The 27,829-nt window shown below is 44.5% G+C and overlaps 2 long non-coding RNA genes across 3 annotated transcripts in view; one reads left to right on the top strand and one right to left on the bottom strand.

Moving 5' to 3' along the window:
* Positions 1-712: 712 nt before the first annotated feature.
* Positions 713-26,477, bottom strand: LOC142576442 (uncharacterized). Of its 2 annotated transcripts, none has more exons than XR_012826846.1 (2): positions 25,998-26,477; positions 713-1,108 (listed from the first exon to the last, which is right to left on the bottom strand). It is a non-coding gene; the product is annotated as an uncharacterized LOC142576442 (long non-coding RNA). The 2 variants fall into 2 exon arrangements; XR_012826845.1 differs by lacking the exon at positions 25,998-26,477 and adding an exon at positions 4,289-5,096.
* The window catches only part of LOC142576443 (uncharacterized), a 28,761-nt gene continuing 12,880 nt past the window's right edge, over positions 11,949-27,829 (top strand). The window contains exon 1 of the long non-coding RNA XR_012826847.1: positions 11,949-12,511. This is a non-coding gene — a long non-coding RNA (uncharacterized LOC142576443). The remainder of the gene's footprint in view (positions 12,512-27,829) is intronic.

Raw genomic sequence — 27,829 nt, 5'->3', positions numbered from 1 at the left:
GAATTTGTCCGCTTTGAATGATCTAATGGATGCCGTTTACAGAACCGCGATATCTGTTCTTGATGCAGAGCTATGAATTTATAAACTTCGTGCTTCTATTTTTTTCAAATGGTCAAATATTTGAAAATCGTTTTAAGAAAATTCAAGCCCTAAATCGAAATTCCGCTTCCAACAGTCACTAGAATTTAACATTCTCTTTCAAATGCGACAAATTTCATTAAAATCGGTCCAGGGGTTATCTCATAAAAACGTTTTTGCGTTTTACATGTATTTGAATAGGCCGCGTCGGAGTTGGGCCCGAGCTAAAGCTTCCTCTTAAACAAAAGCACTTGAACCGAGGGCAAATAATACCTTTTGAAATGTCATGTGCGTGCAAATGAAGCTTTTGCTGCTGACTGCTTTCATAAACTGCTTTTGAACAATATATATGTGTGTGTGTGTTTTTATGTAGAAAGCAAAGAAGCGAGTTAGATGTTGGGAATAGGCATGTAGCCAGAATTTCTTTTGGGGGGGGGGGGGGGGAGGGGGCTAAGGTTGCATTATTCTCATGCTTGGTGCATAATAATGCACCTATTACCTTGGACAACAACTGGCCTGCTTGAAGGCATGTACCATCCTGTAGTTTTCTAGGGCAGGTGTTCTAAGGTTAGGCGCTTCCGTAAAAACTTGGGGAAGGGGGGGGGTGGCCCCCTTCCCAACTTGCTATGCCACTGGCTGGGAACCGATTGTTTAATAACATGCGAAGCACTTGCACTTTGCATTGGTACATCTGTTGCCATGCAGGATTGCCAGGTTCCAAACATGAAAAGTAGCCTCGAGTAGTGTCTGAAAGTAGAAAAAAAAGTGGCAAGTAGCCAGCTCAGCTTTAGGTGACAAAACAAGTGAGAAAGGTAGCCAAGGTATACTTGGAAACATTGATATGTGACATTTGCACTGACCTTGACACTTGGATGTGACCTAGACTGGTGTCATAAATGGCATTGCAGAGGCACGGACAGGATCAGTTTCAACATTGTGGTGTGGTTGTGCTTTGCTCTCTTCAACCCAACTTTCTGCTTTCTTACACAATGCAAGTAGAACTGCTGAATTTGCAAGTTGTCGGGGTATGCTGAAATGCGCAGGTCATGCTGAGACAACTACATAATCTGTTGCACGGAGGGTCAGAGAATGCGCTGTGAGGTGGATCAAAGAAACTGTGCACATCATGCTAAATCTGTATGCAAGTGATCTGTGCCTGTTTATTTGTTGCACAGGCACTGCATAGTAGGAGCAGTTTCAATAAGAGTAACGGGAGGAATATAATAATGCCCCATCATTTGTGACAAAACATGCAACTGCCCTGCTTTTGTTGCAGCCATCTCATTTCCTTCTTGCCATGAGGTGTTAGAAGGGTTGCAAATGCAGCATTAATTTGTGGCAGTTTCAAGTGTCCGTGGGCCTGATGATCAATGGCTCCTGAGTAACCACTGTATAATGGTGTTGAGATGCGCAAGCTTGTGTGATTAGGCTTAAGTTTGCATGCTTGGGTCATGTGTGGTCTGCGTATGACTTTCAGAGATGCTCCTCCTCACACAGCATTTTGGTGACTGTGCTTCATTGCTCACAGTTTTGTAGTTTCACACTGCCTCTTATGGTTTTGTTTGCAGCAGTGCACACTGTGTGATACTTAACAGAGAGAGTGTGGAAACAAAAGAGGCAGTATAGTTTGCATGGCACAGGACTAATGCAAGTGGCAGGGTTACCAGATATCAAACACAAGAAGCAGCCAGACAAGCTTGTTGATGAGAATAGTAGCCAAGCTGCAACTGAATGGTCACCTCAGGCATTCATGCTCTGTGCCAGTAATTGAGGACGCCTTACACCGATAGCAAAGGAATGAGGGTGATACGTATTAACATTAGCTCCAGAAAGAGAAGTTACAATTGTAGAGTAGCACTGGGCATCCTGTTGGTGTAGTGCAAAACATAAATGTGTTATATATTGCAAACTAATTTCTGCTGAAGTACTTGATAGTGATAGATTTTATGTGGGTTGAGTGAGTGATTCATTTTAAGAAAACTAACCCAGGTAGTAAGCAGCCGAGCCAGTTTGGTGCAATGTAGCCGAAGCTGGCAACCCTGCCTGTCGTTGTGTGCAGTGTGATGAAAGTTCAGTGGCATGCTTTATCAGTTCAGTTTGCATCTCCGCAGGATCTTATCTGTATTGATGCACTCCCTGTCAAGAGTTTGATGATGAAATTGCTCTTCCGAGTGCTTTGTCTTTTCTTAATGCTTTACAAGCCTGAGATGTGACCAGGATGCTTGTTTGTTTGCCTCGCGTTGTACACTTTCCAAGCTGTGCCTTTTTTGAGGCTGCTTCGATACACTAGCTGTCTGTCTTTAAGAGTGTCGTCTTAGAATGGTACTTGTATCGACACTATATATTTTGCTTTAGTCATGTTTGGGGCATAATGCTGCTAATTTTGTCACACACTGTTGTGTGATGCACATTTTACAGTTGTTTTATTTTGAGCCATTTAGCCTGTAACATAACCAACATTCAGCTATAGTTTGTCTCAAAGTGTACATTTTTAAGATAGATTGTTTATGTATGTGTTACAAGTGATGACAAATCATTGCACCTACAATATTTTGGATCTATATTGTTGCCTTGCCATTTCCCTATTCTACAGAGTGCTGCAATCGCGTGGTGAAAAGGAAAACACTGCAGCTTGATGGCGAAGCGGGGAGTCATGCATTCTCAATATTGTGGTTTTGGGATCCAGGGACAAATTGATATGTGGACAGCCACAGTTTGCATTACAGGATGACAAACATGAGTAACAAGACTTGTTGGCACAAGGTATGCTCACAGCAAAGTTGCAGTACGTCTTGTGACAGTTCTGACCGTACAAGTGTTTAGTCCCCTTCAGCCAGCTAGTCGCAACAAAGCTTGAAATACGGGCTCGGCAAGTCTGGCTTGTGTGACGTCAGTTGGAAAGCAAAAGTACTAGTGCTGCCATTGCACCTACCTCTCTTATCTCTGCAGTTTTTGCTTTAGAGCAGATAAGCACATCTTCCTGTCTGGAAGGCCTACCCTGCCTTCTTGCCCTCCCTTCACTAGCTGCGCCTGTTTCTGATTAGCTTTGCAATATAGGGCAAAAGGAAATGGCGTTGTTACAATAGCCTCTGCACACGACATCGACATGCAACAGTCGCAGCACTTCAGCCACTGCAGGTACTTACTGTTCTTTTTGTTTTGGTTGTGGAGGCTTCACAACTGTGGGCTGAGAAATTAAGCTGGCAAGTGTGTAAAATGTACTTGTGGAATTCGTGGGTGTAGAATTTCATCAACGCGAAGCATTTCGATCAATGCAAAGGGATTTTAACCATGGCATTAGACTGCGAGGCATGGCTTGGCACAGGTCATTGTTGTGTGGAAGTAATTTCTTTATTACCTTGCCCTATACACGCACAGCTGTTTTAAGATGCATAGCACTTGAGGGCTGTGCATTGTTTTTGTATAATGGATTAGCACCTTGAATCTTAGCCTCGGAGCACAAGCGTTATTTCTGCTTGCGCTTTTGCGTTATGCAGAGGAGGAGAAGCGCTGCTGACAATGTGTGCCAATGCGGTATTTATGCCTATTGCTTCTGTCTGTTTTCTTGAATATTCAAATAGTCTATTAAATGAACTGAAAATCCACAGATGGCTTGTTCTGTACAATCTGCTTTAGCTTTCTTTCACAATATGATGACGCACACCCATGTCTTTACACTGCTAGTCCACAAAGTACTTGTTCTAAGATGCCTGTGCTGAAGACCTGAGCGTGGATATGTGCACAGTGCGATGATGCAAAGATCAGAGAAAGATTAGGAGGCTTCATTTTAGGTTTAGCAAGATCACATTTGTTTGTTGCAGGTGTTTGTGTCTCGTCAATATGTTCTCTATTTCTATGACCATATTTGCAACTTCTGTTTACAGTTTATTTTGTTGTGATTGAGCTCTCTTGGAATGACAAAGCAAAGTTTTGTAAGTTATGATTTGCACAGTGTGCCTTGCTGTATAGCTGCACACTGCCAAGATCAGAAGATGTTTCAGTACTTCCTGTTTCACCAAGGCAGCACTGCTGGCTCTGTTCTGTACAATGTACTTTGGCTCTTTTTTCACAGTGTTATGACGCACACCCTTGTCCTTGCACTGCTGGTTCATCCTGAGCAGTGCAAGGTGTAGTCATGGTGACGTGCTTAAAACCCTTCTCGCAGATTAACTGTGTTGAGTACCTTTTGGTACCAGTCACTGCAACTCACCTGTATGCATGCATGGGTTGAATGCTGCTCCGGTATACACTGCACCTGTTAATGTTCTTGTAGTGCTGCCAGATGGAGACATTGCTCTTGCAAAGGCTGGTGGATCAAGATGGCCATTGACAAAGTTGTGTGCACATTTGCTGTCGGAAATTGTACAGCCTCCCTCCTTAAAAGCACATGAATCGCATCACGAACCCCCCAATCCTCTGCAAAACATTTCTAGCCTCTCCTTTGCTTACCCACTTGCTGATATAGTGACCGCTACATTCACATGGACTTGGCACACTTTGGGCACCTACGAAATGCTGTATGCTAGTCCATTCACCATTTCCCAAGTTGATGCTTTCAGCTAGATTTCTCTCGTGGTGATTGCAGTTGTCCTATTTGTCACATGTCCTCTTGGTATTAAGAACTGGTCCTTGTTGTGAATTCAGAATGCCTACAATGAAAACTACTGCATTGAGTGTGGTGCTGGTTGCATTGTGTTGCTCGTATACATGCACACTTTAGTCATAAGCTGTACTCAAGCACGGAACACAAACCTTTATGTGAAGGGGCAAGAGAACAGGAGCAATGGTTTCGTTTGGTACAGTGCCTGTGTGGCATATTTAAGAGTCCGCTTCTGAGAATTCACTGAAAGTGTTTCAGTGGTTTCTACCTTTCTACACTGTGATTGCATCTGTGGAGGCTTGTTTGAGCAAAGCTAATCATTCTCGCTGGCATGTTTACTCTCTACCATGTTATATTACGAGAATAACCATTATATATTATATACCATACATGAAAGCAGCACTGTGAATAATGAATTAAAGGCCTATGCTTCACCTGAATTTGTTGTCATCATTGCAGCAATCTCGCTTGAAAAATTAATTTCTGTGCCGAAGGCATAGACTAACGGAAACGTAAACTTCCTGCTGACAAGACTTTCATATGAATATGTATTTGTTGAGCAGCCATTTCTTTCTTTTTTAAATGAAATGAACTTCAGCAAAACTGTCAGCTTTGGGATTGGCTGCATGTGCCTCATGGATGGATAGATGTGAAGATTTTTAAATGTAACTGCATAAAATAGCCGCATGTTATGAAGGCGATGGTGTAAACAGAAGTGTGGACACAAAATGTGGGCCGACTCCTCCCCCTCCTGCCAAAACACTTTTGTGCAAGAATTCCACTTGCACCATCAAGAGCTTCCTCGCTTCATTCAGTCTGCTCCGGTCAGGATGCCTGTGGAGGTGTGCAACTAATCAAAATTTCTTTTCGAGTAATGCTGTATAAATTGCAACCTGCCGGGGTGACTTAGCAGCTATGGTGTTGCACTGCTAAGCACGAGGGTGCGGCATCAAATCCAGGCCACGGTGGCCGCATTTCGATGGGGGTGAAATCCAAAATGCAAGTGTCTGGTGCATTGGGGGCACTATGCATTGTGCCCCCATGGTGATCAAAATTAATCCGGAGTCCCCCACTATGGCGTGCCTCATAATTCACAGTTTTAGCACTTAAAACCCCATAATTAAATTCTGCATAAATTGCACAATGATTATTCAATGTTCCAGTTCCAGTCTCGGAACACAAGGAGTACTCATGTTTTATTTACGTGTATTATGGAGTATAACCTAAATTTCCATTCTAAGGAAGCGCTTTTGGACGTAGCAGTTGCACGTTGTGGTGTGTTCAGTGTTTCTCAGTTCATAACCCTACCAGCCATGTTGGGAGTGCATTAACTCTGCAGAGGTGTCGAAGCGGAGTACAAAAGCAACACCTCCGCATTCGATCTCTTGTTATGCACTGCATGGCTTCAACAATAACTACCGGCTTTTATTTTGAGAAAACTGGGCGTAATTTTTTCGGTTTTTAATTCCACCTAAAAAAATTTACTTTCAGTAAATGTATTTCTTTATGTGGAGTTTCACTTGCCTTTTGTTCACTAATTTTGTATGTAGGCGCTGGAACGCTCTGTATGATTACATATCTTGCAAGTCAACGCAAGTCTTGTCTGACATACCGAATAAAGTTTTTGAGAAGCAGCCTAGCAAGGGTGCGATGGCGTGCAGTAAGCATGAATATTCATGAACTAACGGTGAGTGCATAGGACATTCGAACATGCATAGGATGAGACCCGCTGTGGCGGCATAGTGGCACTTAGGTGTTGCGCTGCTATGTACAACGGCATGGGATCGAACCCTGGCCGCGGACGAGGCCGCATTTCGATGGGGGCGAAATGCAAAAACGCCTTTGTACATTCACGTACATGGTGCATGTTAAAGATCCCCTGGTGGTCAAAATTAATCTGCAGTCTTCCACTACGGCCTGCCTCATAATAATATCGTTGTTATAAGACGCCAGTATTTAATTTTAATAGAATGATACTCTAAACGCTATGCGAGTACAGTTCTTGCTCCAACAAATAATTTGAAAAAGTCGCAGTTCTGCCCGAAAGGCGAGGCGTTGATTGCCATAGCAAATTAGCTATACAGTGTAAAGTTTGTAGTTCTATCAGCTGCATAAACTGCTGTAAACATTCGCTTACTAGTTTAGCAAAAGTGCTGTCACACGCCTATTGACAAACACGAACAGATCGCAATCATTGACCGCGGACACTCGCTGTCTGAGCGCTGGAGTGACGAAGAGCAGCAGCATCGGCGAGCGAATTCCCCTTCGTTCTGCCTCTCACCTCAATGCAGACTAGGCGCGCGAGAACATAGCACAAAGCCATCAGCTATCTCAGGCGGCCTAGCTAGCCTTCGAACCCATCGCAGATTGGCTCTAAGATAGGGTGGCTGCGCTCAACCGCCGCAGCCAGAGTAGAAGAGGAGGTGCGCCACTGACTAGCCCACTCCCCACCTTCCTAGTGCACACGAGAAGACCGTGCATCCTCCCCGCCTTCCTTCCTTGCACGTCCGAGGGGACGCCGCCGCGTCAAGTCCAATCAAGCCACCATCCTTCCCTACTCACCCTCGCAAGCTTTCCCTAGCACCTACAGTATAGCCCCTATCTACAGCATACGCCGCGCGGCCTGGATGTTATCGCACTTTGACTTTATACGGAACATCATGGCGACGGCGACGGCAGAACTTCGTCTGGAGTGTCCGTATAGCTGCAATTGGAATAATAAAAAGACAATGACAAGCAGCTACACTACTCTAGCTGTGCCTACTGCGAAGCATATAGTTTCCCCACAATAATTGTATAGAACTCTATGCTGCGTTGTGAACTTGCCCAGTTCGTCCACTGCAATGGCCCATCCCCAATCATTTGTGCACCTCCCTCCCATCTCCGCTTCTCGCTTTCGTTGCAGCAATAGGCAGAATGGAAACAAATAAAGAGAATATTATGTAGAAACCATCGGCGATGATTGTTAACGTAAGCAAATAGCCAAACCCTTCTAGAAAGCTATTCACTTTATGAAAGTAATGATGCGCTTGCAGGCATGCATTGTTGCAGAGAGGACATTTAGATAGCAATGTTGTTTCAATGCATAATTCTGTAGAGAAAACCCACACAATGTAGCGGTGCCGTAGTCGCAGCTGCCAGAGGAGCCCAGTGACAAGAAAACAATGACATCCTGTGGATACTGTATATGGACATCCACTGCGAGGACATGGATATTTCAGGGATGTGGACGTCATTTGGCCTCACTTTTCGCGTCCTGCAGACATGCGTTGCCTGACCACAAGGGACATCATGGGGGCATGCAGCGTGCATATTACAGACATATGCCAGGACCTTTTGCACAGTGTTTGCTAGAATGTCTGGCTATTCCGTTTGCAACACACACTGTATGACAGATGCAATGGGCATAAAAAACATATGCACCGCGTGCTCAGTGCAAACGTTGCGAATGCACGCACGCGTTTGGAAGTGTAGTATACTTCTGATTCTTGGCCTTCCACCACGCGCAAGCGGCTCATTGAACTAACTGAAGTTTACAAAGTAAATTCCATCAGAAAATTCGCAAAGCACGACATGATAGCTACACATTGTAGTTCGAACACGCGAGAGTGAGTGAGTAAAGACTTTATTGAAAAACAAGGTATTGAGAAGTGACCTTGTGGTTAGGTGGCCACAAGCCACTGGGCCCAGGCAGTTTCTACAGCTTTCTTGACTTTGGCCTGTTGGTCAAGGTCGGAGCTGAACAACACGGTTTCCCACTGCTCATTATTACTTATTTCGTGATTCGTGTGATATTCCTCTGGGCACGACTACATAACGTGAAGCAGATCTGCTTTATTGCTTGCAATGGTTACAGGTATTAGGGTATACATAGTATGCACGTGACGTCACATCCGTTGCTGTCGTCTGCTTCCGCCACCTTGGGGTACCTTATCAACAGGCGCACACATAGGCGTATAGGTTCCCCAAGATGGCGCTGCTCTAAACCGGAAGTCGCGGAGTATCGTTGAATGACGTACGTACATACTATGTATTGGTCCAAGTAGTAGTAGTGATAGGTTACGGGGTTGGGTAGGTGTTTGAAGTCACCTCCAAGCTACTTGTCGCTTGTTAAAGGGAAGCTGAAACGGTTTTCAATTTCCATGAATTGCTGGGGTTTGGAAGAACAGACCTAATAATTTACGGTTCTGAATTTTTTTTTCTTCGTTTTATTCATATAAGGGGCGGAAATCGCTTTCTAAAATCACCCCCGCGAACACGCCCCCGTCGCTTCCCGGAGCGCCGGGTGAGGAGGCAGCCGGAGGAGAGAACCGGCGACAGTGACGTCAATCCCGGGGACGTGCTGCTGGACCGGCGTGCTGGCATGTTTCTTTCCGTCCTGCGCTTTACTAAACGACGCTACGAGAGGTCTGCCGCCGCTCACGTTTCTTTTCTTTTGCGATTTTCGTGAACTGTTCTTCCTTTCTGTGCTGCGTGAGTGCCTACAGCCAAGGGCGCCCAGCATGCCCTCGTTCTGTGCAGCACACGGCTGCGGGAACACTGGCGGGCGAGACGACGTGGTGTTTCACTTGTTCCCGAAGGACAAGAAGCTTGCAGCGCAGTGGGTCCGTGCGGTGAGGAGAGATAATTTCGTGCCGACGAAGTCAACTGTGCTGTGCTCGGCCCATTTCCGCGACAGTGATTATCATCGGAGCTTGACAATGATGCGGGCAATTGGTATTCCAGTTAAATCGTCGCGACTGAAGCCCGGCGTTGTCCCGTCTATATTCTCCCACAAGAGAAACACCTCGCCACCTCCAAGAGCGGCCTTCGCCAAGAGGAGAAGGCGTGAGGTAAGAGTATTAATGTGCACACGGGCAATTTTTTGACAGATGATCACCTGAGTGTCGAACAAACGGCCTTGCAGAAGCGAGGTGGAGGGACGGCAGAGTTCCGAGTCGACCTGCGCGTGCGGCGCTGCGCCAGCGCCGCTGATTTGCTTTTGCTTGTGTGGCTTTTTTTTTAGTTTTCCAAACCGCCGCCGCGAACAGTTGCGCTAGTGCTCACCCCCAGCTACTTCAACCCCGTGGCCGGCCGCACGCTCGGGCAGCAAGCATTTTCAGCGAGAGCACGGAAGGACGCAAACGCACGCACGCGAAACAATCGATCAGCTGAGTGCTTGGTGATCTGTTGGTGTCGCTAGATCTTGATTACCAGATTCTATTTCAGTGACACTGTGATTCTCAGCCCCGTGGGCGCCGGCTTTCGCGTTTGCGGCTTCTTCATGCACGATGGTTTACTTCTGCATACCGTTGTGAAAGTCAAGCGGCCGAGCATCAAGAGGAATTTCATTTCATGAGTTCCCCGTGACCGATATTAGGAACCAATGGTGGAAACCTGAAAAAAAAAAAATAAATGGCTGGAGCTTAGCGAAGGTTAAGCCATGGATATTTCGAAGCGAAAAGGTTCGGTGATGCTTATGGTTTAGCTTATATATAGTTATGCTTTGTGATTTAGCCAATGGTTATTCTTACGGTTTAGCTTATGGTTATGCTTTGATTTAGCCTATGGATATGCTTACGGTTTAACTTATGAATATGCTTATGGTTTAAGTTATGGATATGCTTACGGTTTAGCTTATGGTTATGCTCGATGATTTAGTCTATGGTTATGCTTATGGTTTCACTTATGGATATGCTTTGGTAAGCTTATGGTTATGCTATACTTGTGCCTTGTGTAGTTATGCAAATTGCTTATCAATGATATATACCATACGTTATGCAGGATTATTAATCTTCTTTATTCATCATTGTTGGGCACATTGTCTTGTGATTTCTGTACAGCTCTCTGTATCGGTAGTATCACTCTCTTCTCCTTCCATGTTGAATGCGCACGCCGGTTATATAGTCGGCCTCCGCGATAAACACGCGCTTGCGGCGAACGTCAAACGACGACGCATAGCGCGCGGCAGTGGCCACCTGCGCCGACTCCGAACACGCGAGCCAATTACGACATACGCCGGCTCGCGCGACACGCGGTGTTGACTAGCGTAGCGAAGCTTCTCGATTCAAAAGCCCAACTCCAGAAATGTGCTTAAAGAGTAGTGACTATCTGTGTGATGGCACAAAAAAAGCGCCCTTGGAATTTTTCAAGCTAGACTTTCGTTATCCTTTGGTAAAGCGGCGTAAATAAATACGTCACAGCACATTTTTACGATTGTGGCATGCACTGCAATTAAAACTACTCACGTTCTGCCGCGCCCTCAACGGCACGTCACTTCAGTGAACGTGCCGAATGCAGCAAAGGAACGCGTGGGCCCTGCAAAGCAGTACGTAGTACGTTCATTGCGTCCGGCTCGCGACTAGCGAAACCTACGGGAGAGTGAAGTGCGAGCGCGTTCAGGCCTCGGCTAGCGCGGAAAGTGCACACCAGACCATATTGGCACCACAGCACTAACCAACATTTTAGCAGACAATGAGGGAAAAAAAAAAAAAACTCTAAGGGATTACACTATTTCCACCCTAGCAGCCGCGCGGCCGCGCCTTCAAAGTAGTTTCAAATTTCATTTCATTTCATTGAAATTTCAGTTTCAATTTCATTGGTATCTTCGCTGTGCACTGCACAGCGAAGATACCAAATATCTGGGGCATGTATCGCATGTGTCGACGCACATTTTTCTAGCCGCACCCTGTCAATAATGTGAAATGCCGAGTTTACTGCAGCTCCTCTGCGAATTTTTACCGTCATCGCCGTACTCCTGAAGGCAGGGCCGGAGCGTTTCGGGCGTTGCTGTGAGGGTGAGCACTGGCGGCCTCTACCGGCACGCTTGGTCCCTACTCAATGATCACGTGGTATTTCTTCGGCCGCGCGCTGCCGTAGGCGACCACGGGATGCGCAGGTCGCTCTTTACACAGTGGGTCGTGGCATAGAGTTTCCTACAAGTAATTTTTGTAGGAAACTATGGGTCGTGGTTCCTACTGGTGTGGTTTGAGTTTGTTGGATGGATGGATGGATGGCGGCTATACCCTTTGTAGCGAGCGGCGGCTGGCGCCACCTAGCCTTTTGCTCCCCCTCCTATTTTATTTTTTTTCCTTTCTTTATATCCTCTCTTCCTTATAGGGAAGCTGAGACGGTTTTCAATTTCCATGAATTGCTGGGATTGGGAAGAACAGACCTAATAATTTACGGTTCCGAAATTTTTTTTTCGTTTTGTTAATATAAGGGGCGGAAATCGCTTTATAAATCACCCGCGCCGACACGCCCCCATCCACGGAGCGCCGGGTGAGATTGTTGCCAGAGGAGAGAACCGGCGAGAGCGACGTCATGGGCGGAGACCGAGCCAACCGAGCTGCGGACCGGCGTACTGACATGTGCTGGCATACCTCTTTCCGTCCTGCGCTTTACTGAACGACGCTACGAGACATCTGTCGCCGCCGCCGCCGCCGCTCACGTTTGTTTTGCGATTTTCGTAAACTGTTCTTTCCTTCTGTGCTGCGTGAGTGCCTACAGCCAAGGGCGCCCAACATGCCCTCGTTCTGTGCAGCATTCGGCTGCGCGAACACAGGCGGGCGAGACGATGTGGTGTTTCACAAATTCCCGAAGGAAAAGAAGCTTGCAGCGCAGTGGGTACGTGCGGTGAGGAGATATAAGTTCGTGCCGACGAAATCAACTGTACTGTGCTCGGACCATTTTCGCGACAGTGACTATCATCGGAGCTTGACAACGATGCGGGCAATCGGTATTCCAGTTAAATCGGCGCGACTGAAGCCCGGCGTTGTTCCGTCTATATTCTCCTACAAGAGAAAGACCTCGCCACCTCCAAAAGCGGCCTTCGCCAAGAGGAGAAAGTGTGAGGTAAAGCCTGTTTAGCCTGTGGCTCATTTCACATGATTGCGATTTCAATAATGCGACTGGTGCGACGCCCAGGGTTGCTTACTGCCAGGTTTTGTGGCACACGCTGCATAATTCTTTAATTGTAGTGAATAAAACGTTTACACTATAATATTATTGACTTCTCTTGATCAGAAGCAAATAATATGTACGTTTACTAATTTAGAAACGTTAGGTAAGATTTGTCTTGGAGTGCGCGACGGCGGTTTCTGTAGTTCAGTGCGACATCGCGCACGTAAACAGCTGTTCGCAGGTGGTTCGGCTGTTCTTTATTCTATGGTTCAGCGCTGTGTGTGTTCTTATCTACCTTCTATGACCGTTTCGTTCTGCCTGCGCTACAACAATCTACAAGATGACCTATCGACAAGTTCATATAGCTACCCTCACCGCATATGCAGTATTCGGAATTCGGCTGCCGCGAAGTTGTCGTGTCACACCAACAAGATCCTCGCGCTACCCGTGATCGGCGTCAGCTTCTGGAGAAATGATGCGTGTATATTGCCCGTCATTGCGCATATGTGGTGCCTGCTCCTAACCATATTCTTACGCCAAACGCAACAAGAAGCACCAACCCGAACGCCCGCGTGTGCCCCTGAACGAAGCCTCAAACGATCTGTGTGATTACGACGTGGAATGAAAATTGTGTTGTGAAATTCAACCTTAGCGCTAGCCTGGTTCGTCCATCGCCGTGCTTGCGCTGCGAATATATATATGGGAGTCCTCTCTAAATATTTCTAAAGGCGCAAAAGCCGACGCATCAAATGTTTCGAGCAGTTACCGTCACTTTTGTAGCTGTACGTTGTAACATAGCATTCTAAAAGACGCGCTTCTCGTCCGCTTTGTTGTCCCGTGTCTCGCGCTGGTAGTATACTCGGAACTTCTAACAAGAAGACCATATCAATACGCGCTATTCATGATGCAGGATCGTAGGCCCACGGCAGGCGCACTTGCCGTAGAATTTTTCAGCTTTCTGCTCAGCCTCGCACGGCTCTCACGGTTAGCCTGTATTGTGGAAATAAATATTATTATTATATTATTAATGTTATTAGATATTATAGTTTCTTCACTGTAATTTATAGCAATCATCCAGATTTCTTAAGCTAGTCATGCATTTAACCTGTATTAGATCAACATTGTTATGATATGCTTATGGGAGTCATTTCAAACTAGATTGCTCAGCCAGAAAAAGTACAAATGCAAGTCTCAATGTTCATTCCAATTTGGTATTCCTAAACAGATTACATTGGCAGAATTTTATGCCTGCTTGCATTTCCTGCAATTCAATGTTCAGAGCTGGAAAAACTGATTCCTTTTCTTGCTGTCGAAAGGCTGCTACAATGTCGATAGCAAGCTACAATTATTCATTTTGAAAGTGTTAAGCAATGACTATATGTCTAAGCTTATCAATGCGTTTTTGTTCCACGAACACAATTAAGTTTTCTCTCTCCCTCATTGACAGCCATGGAATGAAACCGTTCACTTTCATAAGTATCAGGATGCGAACATTCTGAAATTTGTCCTGAGCATTTGTCTGCATCCAATAGTGTGCATGTTTGTATCAAGTTCTGGGGTCACAATCGCAGTGATCTACACATATTGTTATATTGCAACAAACAAATTTATTTAACTGTGTTTTCAAATCTACAATGTGGCTGTGCATTAGTGATTACATTAATAAGCAGAAAAAAAACTGCAGATTCAGTGTACGTGTTGGAATCTATGCGAAGTGAAGTTTTTGTTAAGTGGTCAATTAAATGCTGTTAAAGTAACTGCGATATATACAATTTGTCTTAATTTCAACAATCGAACATGTCATCTTTTGCGAGCTTTGCTTATGCACCGCATAGGTCACGACCTTAATGTCATGTAATCTTTATGCATGACACTGTTCACAAACCATACCGAAACGCAAATGGCAGTTAATGTAGATGCACGCTGCGAGACATCAACACAGTGACGTTTGTTGAGCAAGGAATGGTGCTAGGTGTATGCAGATGAATGAATGACGTGCTTATGTACTTATTTATTTATATACCTCGCAGGCTGCAAGGTTGGAGTATTATGCGAGGGGGAATAATAAAGTTGTTACAAAAGGAAGAAGGGCACAACATTAAGAAAAAAGAACAGCAAAAAAAGCAGTACCAATACATTGCACCAACTAGCCCAACGTATTTTACTGGCACAACATTATACAATACTTAACAAACAATAACAGAAAAAGTTACTGCCCATGCACCCTGTACAGAGGGTAAACCAGCGAAGCTGAAATGTGCGGCCCCGGTGTTTATCACTGGGTTAATTCCAATGGTCTATTCAAGTCTTTCTATATTATTGGTTATGTCTGTGTTTCTTAATGAGGTTATGCACATGTTTGGCTTGGGTTTATCACATTATTTATTTGTAATGCCACACACCGCACTTTGCAAGATCACGATCATGGAAAGTGCAATGGGGGGGGGAGGGGGAGTGGTTCATTGTGTTAATCCAGCGGGTCCATTAAAGTCTTTCTGAATTATGTTACGCACTTGTGTTTTGTAATGCGTTAATCATAATGTTTATGACTCAGTTATGCACTGTAGTTACCAAGTGACACAACGGGGCTGCACATTTCATTTAATTAAATACAGGGACACATTTTTTAACCTATTGGGAAGTCGGAGAGAGACTGCTGCATGCGCGCTCTGCTGCTAGAGCTGCTGCTGCTACTCGTGAATTCATTAACTATATTGCAACAGAAATATGATGGACAAGAACGAAGTGAACACACAGAGCGCTTCCTTGTCTGTTGTCTATCTGTTGCACTTTAATTAATAATGAATACACACAAACTCATCTAGTTTTCAGTTATCTTGTCAGCCTTATAAGCCCTCTTGTGTCCTGGAATATCTGCATGGCTATGTAGCCTGTAATTTAATTTCTGGCCATGTGCTTACAAGTCGCATGTCAATCTCCTGATTTTCCTGACAATCTTGTGTGATGTGCAGACCCAGACAGTTTCTGGTGAACCCATGCAGGGTGTTGTGCAGGGTGTAATCTGCACTACAAGTGCTGCTTTGATTGCTTTCAGTTCAGCTTTTCTAGGTGTAGGATGACCTGGAATGGCACTCACTTATATGGGGTTTAGTTTTATGTAGTGTCATACTACTGTTACACTGCTATTGCCAGATCAGTGTACATATTATATGTGCCTTATGTTTGCTTGCATCTTCATGGTTAGCAACCTCCTCTGTGTGTTTGGCAGTTGCATATAGTCTCCTGGCCTAATTGTTTGCCCCCATATTTCATGGTATGGGCCTGTTGTGTTTCTAGTTCAGGTACTCTCGAGGTTGTATTTCTGAAGGGAGGGGTAGTCGTCTTTGCATCTCACATGCTAGCTGGCATAGTATCTTGGGACGAGGTTCAGTTGTTGAGACAAAGAATTTGTGCTGCAGGCTGCAACTGTACTCTGTCTAGGTGCTTGTTCGTTAGCTCTTTCTCATAGAGGTCTTCAAGCATGGTAAAGTTGGAAAGACCTGTTATTACTACCCGATGCCTGTATTCGATGGGTTGTCTTTTTTGTGTGCTGCTGGTAATTCATACTGTACCATACCTTGGACACAAGCACAGCATCTGCGATTTTCCATAGTATCCACTTGTCCACCCCCATGATTTCGAGATTATTCTTTTCACCAGGTGTGGAAGTTGCATCCAGGCATTGCATAATTGTTTCACCCACGTGCCGTCATGGGCTTACACTAGCTCAGGATTTGTAGATGTTGACTTGTGGGCATATTTGTCCAGCTGTGTGGATCACAATGTGCAATCTGGGGTAGTTCTTGATTCTCGTCTTTCTTTTTTTTCGACGCCATATGAGCGGACTTATCAGAAAGCGAGAGGCCAGACTGGCCAAGAAAGTCTGCAGTGTTGTCGAGGGCTTGTTGCATCATTCTTGATTTCTATAGAAGATAGCTTTCCCATAGACTGTAATACATCATCGGCTGTAGCGTTTCTTGTAGTACGCCCGTGTTGTTGGTGTGTGTGGGCCAAATGTACCTCCAACTCTCACCTGGAATTTTCTATCTTTCAGAAAGTTACTGTTTAAGTGCTCTACCAGAAATTATTTTGCTCATCGTTCCTCTTATTAGAGTAGCATGAGGCAGTACTGCTGTTAAAAGCCTCTTCACTCTCTTCATTCTTTTATAAGCGGTATTACACAATGTCCTGCAATAAAGTTTCTGCTGCTTATGGCCCACTCATATCTGCCAGAAGGAACAACTCTTGAAAAGGTTTTCTTTGTGCTATGTGTGCGACGTAGTATGAGCATTCATGCCTTGACATTTATACATCTGTAGAACCAGCTTCCTGACTGAGTACTTGCTATACCTGATCATGCTTATTTGTGCAGAGCTGTTGAACAATACATATTGGTGCAGTGAATATTTACACACTCGAATTATCACGAAAGATGGTTGTTTGACAATTCTGCCCTTTGCTTTCTATTGGTGTTAGATTTTGCATAAGTATGCCCCCCCCCCCCCCCTATGCAATAGTATTTTGAAGTTTAAGGGTTCAATAAAAGGTGATGAACTAAATCTAAGTGCAAGAGCTTTTTTTTACCTATGACTCCCATCGAAATGTGACTTCCATGTCTGGGAAATCAACCCCTCGCCTTGTGTTAGCAGCAGAATGCTATAGCCGCAGTGGCAGGTGAACAAATTGAAGAACAATATTTCTGTCAATAATTTTTTTTTCTTGCCTGTATGTAAGTAAAGTTTGGAATAAGTTTGTCATTGCAAAAAAAGCCCAGTTTGTGGTCCTTTATTGAATAAACCACATATTGTGTATAGTTGAAATGCAGAAATTTGTTCCAAAATCCTCGGGTGATATATGTTCTTGCAAGTAGCATGGTATTTCATTACTTATAAAGATAGTAATCGCAGCGGATATCGTTATATGGGTTTACGCACTAATATATGTAATCACAAACTTATTAGAAACTTACTAGAAACATGTAAGGCATGAATGTTTCTGCACACTTGAGCAGCTGTGAACGTGCAAGAACTGCTTGTACTGGCTGAACTGGCTGACTTCACTGCACAGTTCTGATTTACTTTTCTTCAGCGTGTCGTTTTATACTGCTTTATCCCCACAAGAACAGGCCGTTTGCCTGCTTTTCGCATTGTTGCACGAGTTCTACATGATTGTGCAGGAGGGTATGTTGTCACTGTGCCACTATAGCAAGCAATTTACTTAATCTACTAGCTCTAGAGTTAATTACCTTTCAAAGCAAGTGTTAATACAGATGCAGTAAGGATACAAAGTCCGCAACATAGTCAACGTTTATTGGTTTCTGTGCAAGAAAAAAAAAATTCTCCAGAGAAGAGGTGCAACTTAACGTGCATGTAATATTTTATTCAAGCCACGGATTTAATGCTATCGTAGCAAATTCATTACGATAGCCGACACTTTTGCTCTGTCAAATTTAATACGAGGTAAGATAAGCTTTCAAGATGCATCGGGAAATTCACGCTTGAAAACCGACAAGAAAATGCAACTGAACGGTACCGCGTTCAGCGCAACGTTGAAACTTCGGGTACTTTGCTGTCTTGTCATTTGCCTTTGCCGAGGTTGAAATAATTCAAGCTGCTCCGTAAGCGCGATTTTTGCATGCTACTCAACAAAAGAAAATTGTGACGACCTCGTCGTCTGCTGGGGATCGAACACCTCCTAGCACTGACAACTCGCAAAGGCGTACGAAGCAAACGTGAAAATGCACTTTATTTGCTGCGTAGCATGTCAACAAACGTACATAAATGGGAGAATCGAATATGCGGTACAAGTTATTTATTCTCCCTTCGCGTACGTACCGAATTCTACGATCCACGTCTCCGCGCATTGCACTTGTCGTGCGAGACGCCATTTTCCAAAACAAACCGGCGGAATAGCTCCGTTGACAGCTCTCCGCGCAATTTCGAAGGAAAATCGCAGCGATCGGTGCGACGGTGCTATAGTGGCACAGTGACAACGTACCCTCCTGCACAATCATGTAGAACTCGTGCAACAATGCGGAAAGCAGGCAAACGGCCTGTTCTTGTGGGGATAAAACAGTAAAAAACGACACGCTGAAGAAAAGTAAATCAAAACTGCAGTGAAGTCAGCCAGTACAAGCAGTTCTTGCATGTTCACAGCTGATCAAGTGTGCAGAAACATTATTGCCTTACATGTTTCTAGTAAGTTTCTAATAAGTTTGTGTCACATATATTAGTGTGTAAACACATATAACGATATCCGCTGCGATTACTATCTTTATAAGTAATGAAATACCATGCTACTTGTAAGAACATATATCACCCGAGGATTTTAGAACAAATTTCTGCATTTCAGCTATACACAATATGGGGTATATTCAATAAAGGACCGCAAACTGGGCTTTTTTTGCAATGAAAAACTTATTCCAAACTTTACTTACATACAGGCAGGAAAAAAAAAAGCATTATAGACAGAAATATTGTTCCTCAATATGTTCACCTGCCACTGTGGCTATAGCATTCCGCTGCTAACACAAGGCGAGGGGTTGATTTGCCAGCCATGGAAGTCGCATTTCGATGGGAGTCATAGGTAAAAAAAAAGCTCTTGCACTTATATTTAGTTCATCACCTTTTATTGTACCCTTAAACTTCCAAATACTATTGCATAGGGGGGCATGCTTATGCAAAATCTAACACCAATAGAAAGCAAAGGGCAGAATTGTAAAACAACCATCTTTCGTGATAATTTGAGTGTGTAAATATTCATTGCATGAATATGTATTGTTCAACAGCACTGCACAAATAAGCATGATCAGGTATAGCAAGTACTCTGTCAGGAAGCTGGTTCTACAGATGTATAAATGTCAAGGCATGAATGCTCATACTACGTCGCACACATAGCACAAAGAAAACCTTTTTCAAGAGTTGTCCCTTCTGGCAGATATGAGTGGGCCATAAGCAGCAGAAACTTTATTGCAGGACATTGTGTAATACCGCTTATGAAAGAATGAAGAGAGTGAAGAGGCTTTTAACAGCAGTACTACCTCATGTCACTCTAATAAGAGGAACGATGAGCAAAAAAATTTCTGGTAGAGCACTTAAACAGTAACTTTCTGAAAGACAGAAAATTCCAGCTGAGAGTTGGAGGTACATTTGGCCCACACACACCAACAACACGGGCGTACTACAAGAAACGCTACAGCCGATGATGTATTACAGTCTATGGGAAAGCTATCTTCTATAGAAATCAAGAATGATGCAACAAGCCCTCGACAACACTGCAGACTTTCTTGGCCAGTCTGGCCTCTCGCTTTCTGATAAGTCCGCTCATATGGCGTCGAAAAAAAAGAAAGACGAGAATCAAGAACTACCCCAGATTGCACATTGTGATCCACACAGCTGGACAAATATGCCCACAAGTCAACATCCACAAATCCTGAGCTAGTGTAAGCCCATGACGTTACGTGGGTGAAACAATTATGCAATGCCTGGATGCAACTTCCACACCTGGTGAAAAGAATAATCTCGAAATCATGGGGTTGGACAAGTGGATACTATGGAAAATCGCAGATGCTGTGCTTGTGTCCAAGGTATGGTACAGTATGAATTACCAGCTGCACACAAAAAAGACAACTCATCGAATACAGGCATCGGGTAGTAATAACAGGTCTTTCCAACTTTATCATGCTTGAAGACCACTATGAGAAAGAGCTAACGAACAAGCACCTAGACAGAGTATATGTATATGTATATGCAGCCTGCAGCACAAATTCTTTGTCTCAAGAGCTCAGAACCTCGTCCCAAGATACTATGCCAGCTGGCATGTGAGATGCAAAGACAACTACCCCTCGCTTCAGAAATGCAACCTCGGGAGTACCTGAACTTGAAACACAACAGGCCCATACCGAGAAATAGGGGGGCAAACAATTAGGCCAGGAGACTATGCAACTGCCAAACACACAGAGCAGGTTGCTAATCATGAAGATGCAAGCAAACATAAGGCACATATAATATGTACACTGATCTGGCAATAGCAGTGTAACAGTAGTATGACTCTCCCGCCTACCCTGAGTTTTCCTCAGAAAAAGAAAGACATCTTTGAAGGATAGATCAAAATTGGTGCTTGATGCAGCCAAACATAACTAAAAATGCTACAGAAAGAAAATACAGAAAAATTCCAAGTTCAGGAAAAAATCATTACAATTGCCAATCCTGCATGCCAGCACCTTTCAAGAAACACTGTTGTTATTCCAATAGACAGACTGACAGCTTGCTTATGCAAGCACATTCTTCCAGTTCCATGCCATTGGGAAAAAAATGAGTTTCCTGGAAGGTAGCCACATGCACACATGGTGATCACAATGTTTTTTTCCCTGGACTTGTATATCTATATGTATTTTCTCCCTTTCCTTCTTTTATGTTTGGTTTCATCAAGCACTAGTCTTTATCAGGTTTTATTGCTGTACTACTCTCTGGTAACCTTTATAGATCACTGCATTTTCACAATAAACTTTTTAATTCGAAGTTCGCGTACCCTGTTCTTACTGCTTCACACTATACATTCTTGCTACATTGGCCAAATAAACGATTTTATAAGGTACACAGAAGCATCATAAGGGCTATTAAAGTGACTTGTTGCACTCTAAAAAAAATATGAATAGCCTGACTGCAAATGGCACCAGAGAACACATAGGACAAACAAGAAAACCGAGATGATCTAACAACCAAAAGTTTAATGTACACACCGAGTAAATGCTCGCAGACAAGCAATAGACTGAACATACACAAAAAGGAGAAACAAAAATTCATGTGCATTTTCTGACAGGAAATGCATCCATTTCTAACAGAGGCCATGCTGACAAGATTAACCCAGCATTTTTAGATCTTCAGCTTCCGTAATTTCTCTAGGCAGCCGATCTGCACAGAATGCTAGCTTCTTCCTCTACAATGCACGCTCAGATGTGGAGAATACTTGTAGAGGAAGCTAGCATTGTGTGCAGATCGGCTGCCTAGAGAAATTATAGAAGCTGTAGATGCAAATACACTGGGAGAATCTTGTGTCAGCATGGCCTCTGTTACACTGTCAGAGATAAATGCGTTTCTTGTTGGGATCTGTATGGACACACATCATATCTTGCTTCGGCCTTTTGTGTAATTTCGATTTATTGCTTGTCGACCAGCATTTACTCGTCATGTTCAATAAACTTGCATTTGTTAATACACCTCATGATTGTCTTGGTCTCTAGCAGAAAGGTGTTCATTATTTTTACAGTGAAGCTGTATATGCCTAGGCGAAACACTCGTGGTCGGATCACAAAAACCCTAGTGTGGGGGTGTGAGCCATTGTTTAAGGGGGTGTGAGCCATTGCATTCGTCTTGCATGATGGACGGAGAAATTTCTTGTTGGGTAGACATAGAAATGCTTATGCATTTCAAACATACATTTATCTACGTATTATTGCAGGGAAGGGACACAGAGGGGGATGGGGTTAAGACAAGATCATGATGTCATTATTATCTCGCAGCAAAGGTGTGGTGGGCCATTGGCCACAGCGATAGTGACGTCGTTTCTCTCTAGCAGCAGAGCGCGCGTGCAGCAGTCTCTCTCCGACTTCCTAATAGGTTCAAAAATGTGTTCCTGTATTTAATTAAATGAAATGTGCAGCCCCGGTGTGTCACTTGGTAACTACAGTGCATAAGTGAGTCATAAACATTATGATTAACGCATTACAAAACACAAGTGCGTACATAATTCAGAAAGACTTTGATGGACCCGCTGGATTAACACAATGAGCCCCTCATTGCACTTTCCATTATGGAGATCTTGCAAAGTGCGATGTGTGGCATTACAAATAAACAATGTGATAAACCCAAGCCAAACATGTGCATAACCTCATTAAGAAACACAGACATAACCAACAATATCGAAAGACTTGAATAAACCATTGGAATTAACCCAGTGATAAACACCGGGGCCGCACATTTCAGCTTCGCTGGTTTACCGTCTGTACAGGGTGCATGGGCAGTAACTTTTTCTGTTATTGTTTGTTAAGTATTGTATAATGTTGTGCCAGTAAAATACGTTGGGCTAGTTGGTGCAATGTATTGGTACTGCTTTTTTTTGCTGTTTTTTTTTCTTAATGTTGTGCCCTTCTTCCTTTTGTAACAACTTTATTATTCCCCCTCGCATAATACTCCAACCTTGCAGCCTGCGAGGTATATAAATAAATAAGTACATAAGCACGTCATTCATTCATCTGCATACACCTAGCACCATTCCTTGCTCAACAAACGTCACTGTGTTGATGTCTCGCAGCGTGCATCTACATTAACTGCCATTTGCGTTTCGGTATGGTTTGTGAACAGTGTAATGCATAAAGATTACATGACATTAAGGTCGTGACCTATGCGGTGCATAAGCAAACCTCGCAAAAGATTACATGTTCGATTGTTGAAATTAAGACAAATTGTATATATCGCAGTTACTTTAACAGCATTTAATTGACCACTTGACAAAAACTTCACTTCGCATAGATTCCAACACGTACACTGAATCTGCAGTTTTTTTTTCTGCTTATTAATGTAACCACTAATGCACAGCCACATTGTAGATTTGAAAACACAGTTAAATAAATTTGTTTGTTGCAATATAACAATATGTGTAGATCACTGCGATTATAACCCCAGAACTTGATACAAACATGCACACTATAGGATGCAGACAAATGCTCAGGACAAATTTCAGAATGTTTGCATCCTGATACTTATGAAAGTGAACGGTTTCATTCCATGGCTGTCAATGAGGGAGAGAGAAAACTTAATTGTGTTCGTGGAACAAAAATGCATTGATAAGCTTAGACATATAGTCATTGCTTAACACTTTCGAAATGAATAATTATAGCTTGCTATCGACATTGAAGCAGCCTTTCGACAGCAAGAAAAGGAATCAGGTTTTCCAGCTCTGAACATTGAATTGCAGGAAATGCAAGCAGGCATAAAATTCTGCCAATGTAATCTGGTTAGTATTACCAAATTGGAATAAACATTGAGACTTGCATTTGTACTTTCTCTGGCTGAGCAATCTAGTTTGAAATGACTCCCATAAGCATGTCATAACAATGTTGATCTAATACAGGTTAAATGCATGACTAGCTTAAGAAATCTGGATGATTGCTATAAATTACAGTGAAGAAACTATAATATCTAATAACATTAATAATATAATAATAATAATATTTATTTCCACAAAACAGGCTAACCGTGAGAGCCGTGCGAGGCTGAGCAGAAAGCTGAAAAATTCTACGGCAAGTGCGCCTGCCGTGGGCCTACGATCCTGCATCATGAATAGCGCGTATTGATATGGTCTTCTTGTTAGAAGTTCCGAGTATACTACCAGCGCGAGACACGGCACAACAAAGCGGACGAGAAGCGTGTCTTTTAGAATGCTATGTTACAACGTACAGGTTTCTACAAAAGTGACGGTAACTGCTCGAAACATTTGATGCGTCGGCTTTTGCGCCTTTAGAAATATTTAGAGAGGGCTCCCATATATATATTCGCAGCGCAAGCACGGCGATGGACGAACCAGGCTAGCACTAAGGTTGAATTTCACAACACAATTTTCATTCCACGTCGTAATCACACAGATCGTTTGAGGCTTCGTTCAGGGGCACACGCGGGCGTTCGGGTTGGTGCTTCTTGTTGCGTTTGGCGTAAGAATATGGTTAGGAGCAGGCACCACATATGCGCAATGACGGGCAATATACACGCATCATTTCTCCAGAAGCTGACGCCGAGCACGGGTAGCGCGAGGATCTTGTTGGGCTGACACAACTTCGTGGCAGCCGAATTCCGAATACTGCATATGCGGTGAGGGTAGCTATATGAACTTGTCGATAGGTCATCTTGTAGATTGTTTTAGCGCAGGCAGAACGAAACGGTCATAGAAGGTAGATGAGACAACACACAGCGCTGAATCATAGAATAAAGAACCGCTGAACCACCTGCGAACAGCTGTTTACGTGCGCGATGTCGCACTGAACTACAGAAACTGCCGTCGCGCACTCCAAGACAAATCTTAATTAACGTTTTTAAATTAGTAAACGTACATATTATTTGCTTCTAAGCAAGAGAAGTCAATAATATTATAGTGTAAACGCTTTATTCACTAAAATAAAAGAATTATGCAGCGTGTGCCACAAAACCTGGCAGTAAGCAACCCTGGGCGTCGCACCAGTCGCATTGTTGAAGTCGCAATCATGTGAAACGAGTCCTCTGAAAATCGCATTGCGACGCGTGCGACAGCACCGATTTTCGTCGTTGCAGTCGCATCATGTGAAACAGGCTTAAGGGTTTTAATGTGCACACGGGCAATTTTTTACCAGATGATCACCTTAGTGTCGAACAAACGGTCTACGACGAAGCGAGGTGGAGGCACAGCCGGGAATATGCACCTACGTGCAGAGTGCTTGCCGTTTTTATCCTGTTTTGCCTCTCCTCTTTGTCACGGAGCACTGTACTACAGCTGTTTGTTGGGCGCTGTTCTGATACGGTGAAATAACTGGCCGGAAGTACGCTTGCGCATTCAGTGATATTTGTTATTCGTCCTACCTCGCGGTGCCCGCAGATTTAGCTCTTCAGCATTCGTGTTCAAATCGCACGACATGAGGCGTTACGGTAATATTTTCATGCTCGCGTTAGAGTAGTTGAACTCGGCGTGTAAGAACTTCGTTCCGTAGATTTATACTTATACGGCTGCTAACACGTTCTTTTAAAAAAAAAGTTCTTTTCGGTATTTTTTAATTGCAGCCCGTCGCGGCAGCTTCACGTGCATGCTCGCGCGAGCAAACGCCGCTGGCACGCTGCGAAGCATAGACGGAAACGCGCGCAGTAATAAATTTTGGTGACCGGACTTCGAGCGTAGCTTCCACAGCGTTGCACCTGAGGTATCAAATGGAGTGTAGGCTTGCCTAGTGACATTCGACGTACGGTTCAGTTATCGTGTTTACCACACGGCGGTGCTAAAACTGCCTAATATCTTTATGTCAACACTAGCATGGAGCACGCATACCGATTCTTGATCGAGCCACACTCGCAAAGTCGTCGAACCATAGTATGAATATTGCACATATAATACCTCTGGTCATCTCTGGATGTATATGATAAGCAACTTCCATGACTGTACCTCACAGCACTGCATGTGCGCGCTTTGAAACGCGGCACTTATGTTCGCGATCGTGTATCAACGCTGAAAAAACCACGGGACTTTAGACAAGCAGCGGCAAGGTGCTTGACATCGCGGAATTGCACCCGTGTTTAGAATCTAATGAGAAGTTAGTGCTTCGGCATTCTTCCAGCAGCATGTTCCCAGTGACACTTTAGCGCATTTTTTCTCCCGTCATTGCAACGTGCAGCTACATGAAAAAAAACAACAACATACGTACCAGCTAAGATTTCCAGCGCGCGTGAAGGCGCACACATCGCTCTCGCTGTTGGCACACTTAACATCGTCGTTGCCGCCGTTGCCGCCATCGTTTTCCGCATCGGCTGTGGGTTCAAACATGTACGGAGAAAATACAAGCTGTCGGAGACAGCGAGAACGTTCCATCTTACAACTCAGCTATGAAGCCAGAACAGCAGAACCGCGCGCTACCAGAGAAAAAGGAATGGTGCTACGCTCTTAAACGGAGACATGCGGCGGCGCCGACCGGCGACTACCGCCAACGACGTCACAGCGGCCCCGACCAATCACGGGCAACAGCGGCGTTCGCGCGATGCCCTGAGGCGCTGGTGCGCGTTTTCTTGAAAAAACAGCCGCTTGCGTTTGTTTCCGCCCTTTTTGAACCAGATATTCATGTTCAGGGGACTCAAAACTGTAGAATGCCGCAGAGAACTCATTTTTTTCGAAAAGTGTTTCAGCTTCCCTTTAAACTAGTTTTCACTCCCCTCCTCCCCCCAATATAACTATCTAAAAAAAGTAGAGAAAAGATTATCTCCCCGATTCATGGTATTATCTCTCCCTTGACTTCCTCCACCAATCCTCTAGCCTCCCCTTCGTTACTGCCACTCTTTTGTCGTCTATTTGCCCTTGTTCCTATGGAAAACCCAATGCCCCTTCCATATCTGCCCCTGTTCCCTCTGCCAGAGTCGGGCGAAGGTCTGTGCATCTCAGCACTATATGCTCAGTGGTCTCCATTTCGGCTCCGCAAGCTGTGCACCAAATGTCCACGTCTTCAAATTTAGCCCTGTATGTTTTCATTCTCAAAACCCCCGTCCTAGCTTCGAATAATAGTGAGCTGCCCCGCGAGTTATCAAATAAGAGCTCTCTCTTAATCTCCTGTTTTTGTGACACATAGATAGCGCTGGCTTTCCGAGCATTCTTTCTTCCCACATTTTAGAGCGCAGCTCTTTGGCGTCCGTTCCTGGGTTTCGCGTCGTCGTCGTCGTCGGCGTCGTCGTCGGCCTCGTAACCAGCTCCGCCCCCCTTTCATCCCCCCAGCGCTAGCAGCGACCGACTGATACCGCTGGATGCCGCTGACGCCGCTAGAGAGTCAAGATAACGTGACTGCATAGAACACCGTCGCCGCCATGCAGAAAGAGGAGGAAAGGGTCCCCCCCCCCCTGTTCTTGTGTGGCGGATAGCTGGGGTTGACTCACTATCGCCGTCAGCGGCATCAGTCAGTCGCTGCTATCTCTTCCCTCCTCCCTTTATCGTGTTGTCCGCTTGCTGCGCGCGCTTCTGCCCCCATCGTTTGCCGCTGGGTGTACACGCCGCCCCCCTCCGCTTCCGCTTACTGCTGGTTGCTCTCGACGGCGGCGATGAGCCTCCGCTTCGGCGGCGCGAACTGCAGGGTCTTCTCGGCGGCGGCGATGAGCTTCTGCTTCAGCCTCGCTTACTGCTGGTTGCTCTCGACGGCGGCGATGAGCCTCCGCTTCGGCGGCGCGAACGGCAGGGTCTTCTCGGCGGCGGCGCTTAGCCTCTGCTTCCCCCACGGCTGTGACAACCTCGCGAGGCACTTGTATAGATCTCGTCTTTGAGAATCAATCATTGGTGTACCAAGTCGAACATATATCAGTCTATTTCTCCGACCACAAAGCTTCCTTCATGACTGTCAAGAACTGTTAGTGGAATCTTTGTTAAAGGAATACGTGTGAAAAATAAAAAAAAAATTATGTGATAGCGCATACATGTGTTGCTCGATTTCTTTGCCTCAATCTATCCAAAAGGTGAAACAGCTTATTTGCTGCGCTCAAATTTAGCATTAGGAAGTAACGT

This window comes from Dermacentor variabilis, chromosome 3, assembly GCF_050947875.1.
Source record: "Dermacentor variabilis isolate Ectoservices chromosome 3, ASM5094787v1, whole genome shotgun sequence".
Taxonomy (NCBI): Eukaryota; Metazoa; Arthropoda; class Arachnida; order Ixodida; family Ixodidae; genus Dermacentor; species Dermacentor variabilis.
The sequence above is the reverse complement of the archived record's forward strand: the minus strand, read 5'-3'. Positions and strand labels throughout refer to the sequence as shown.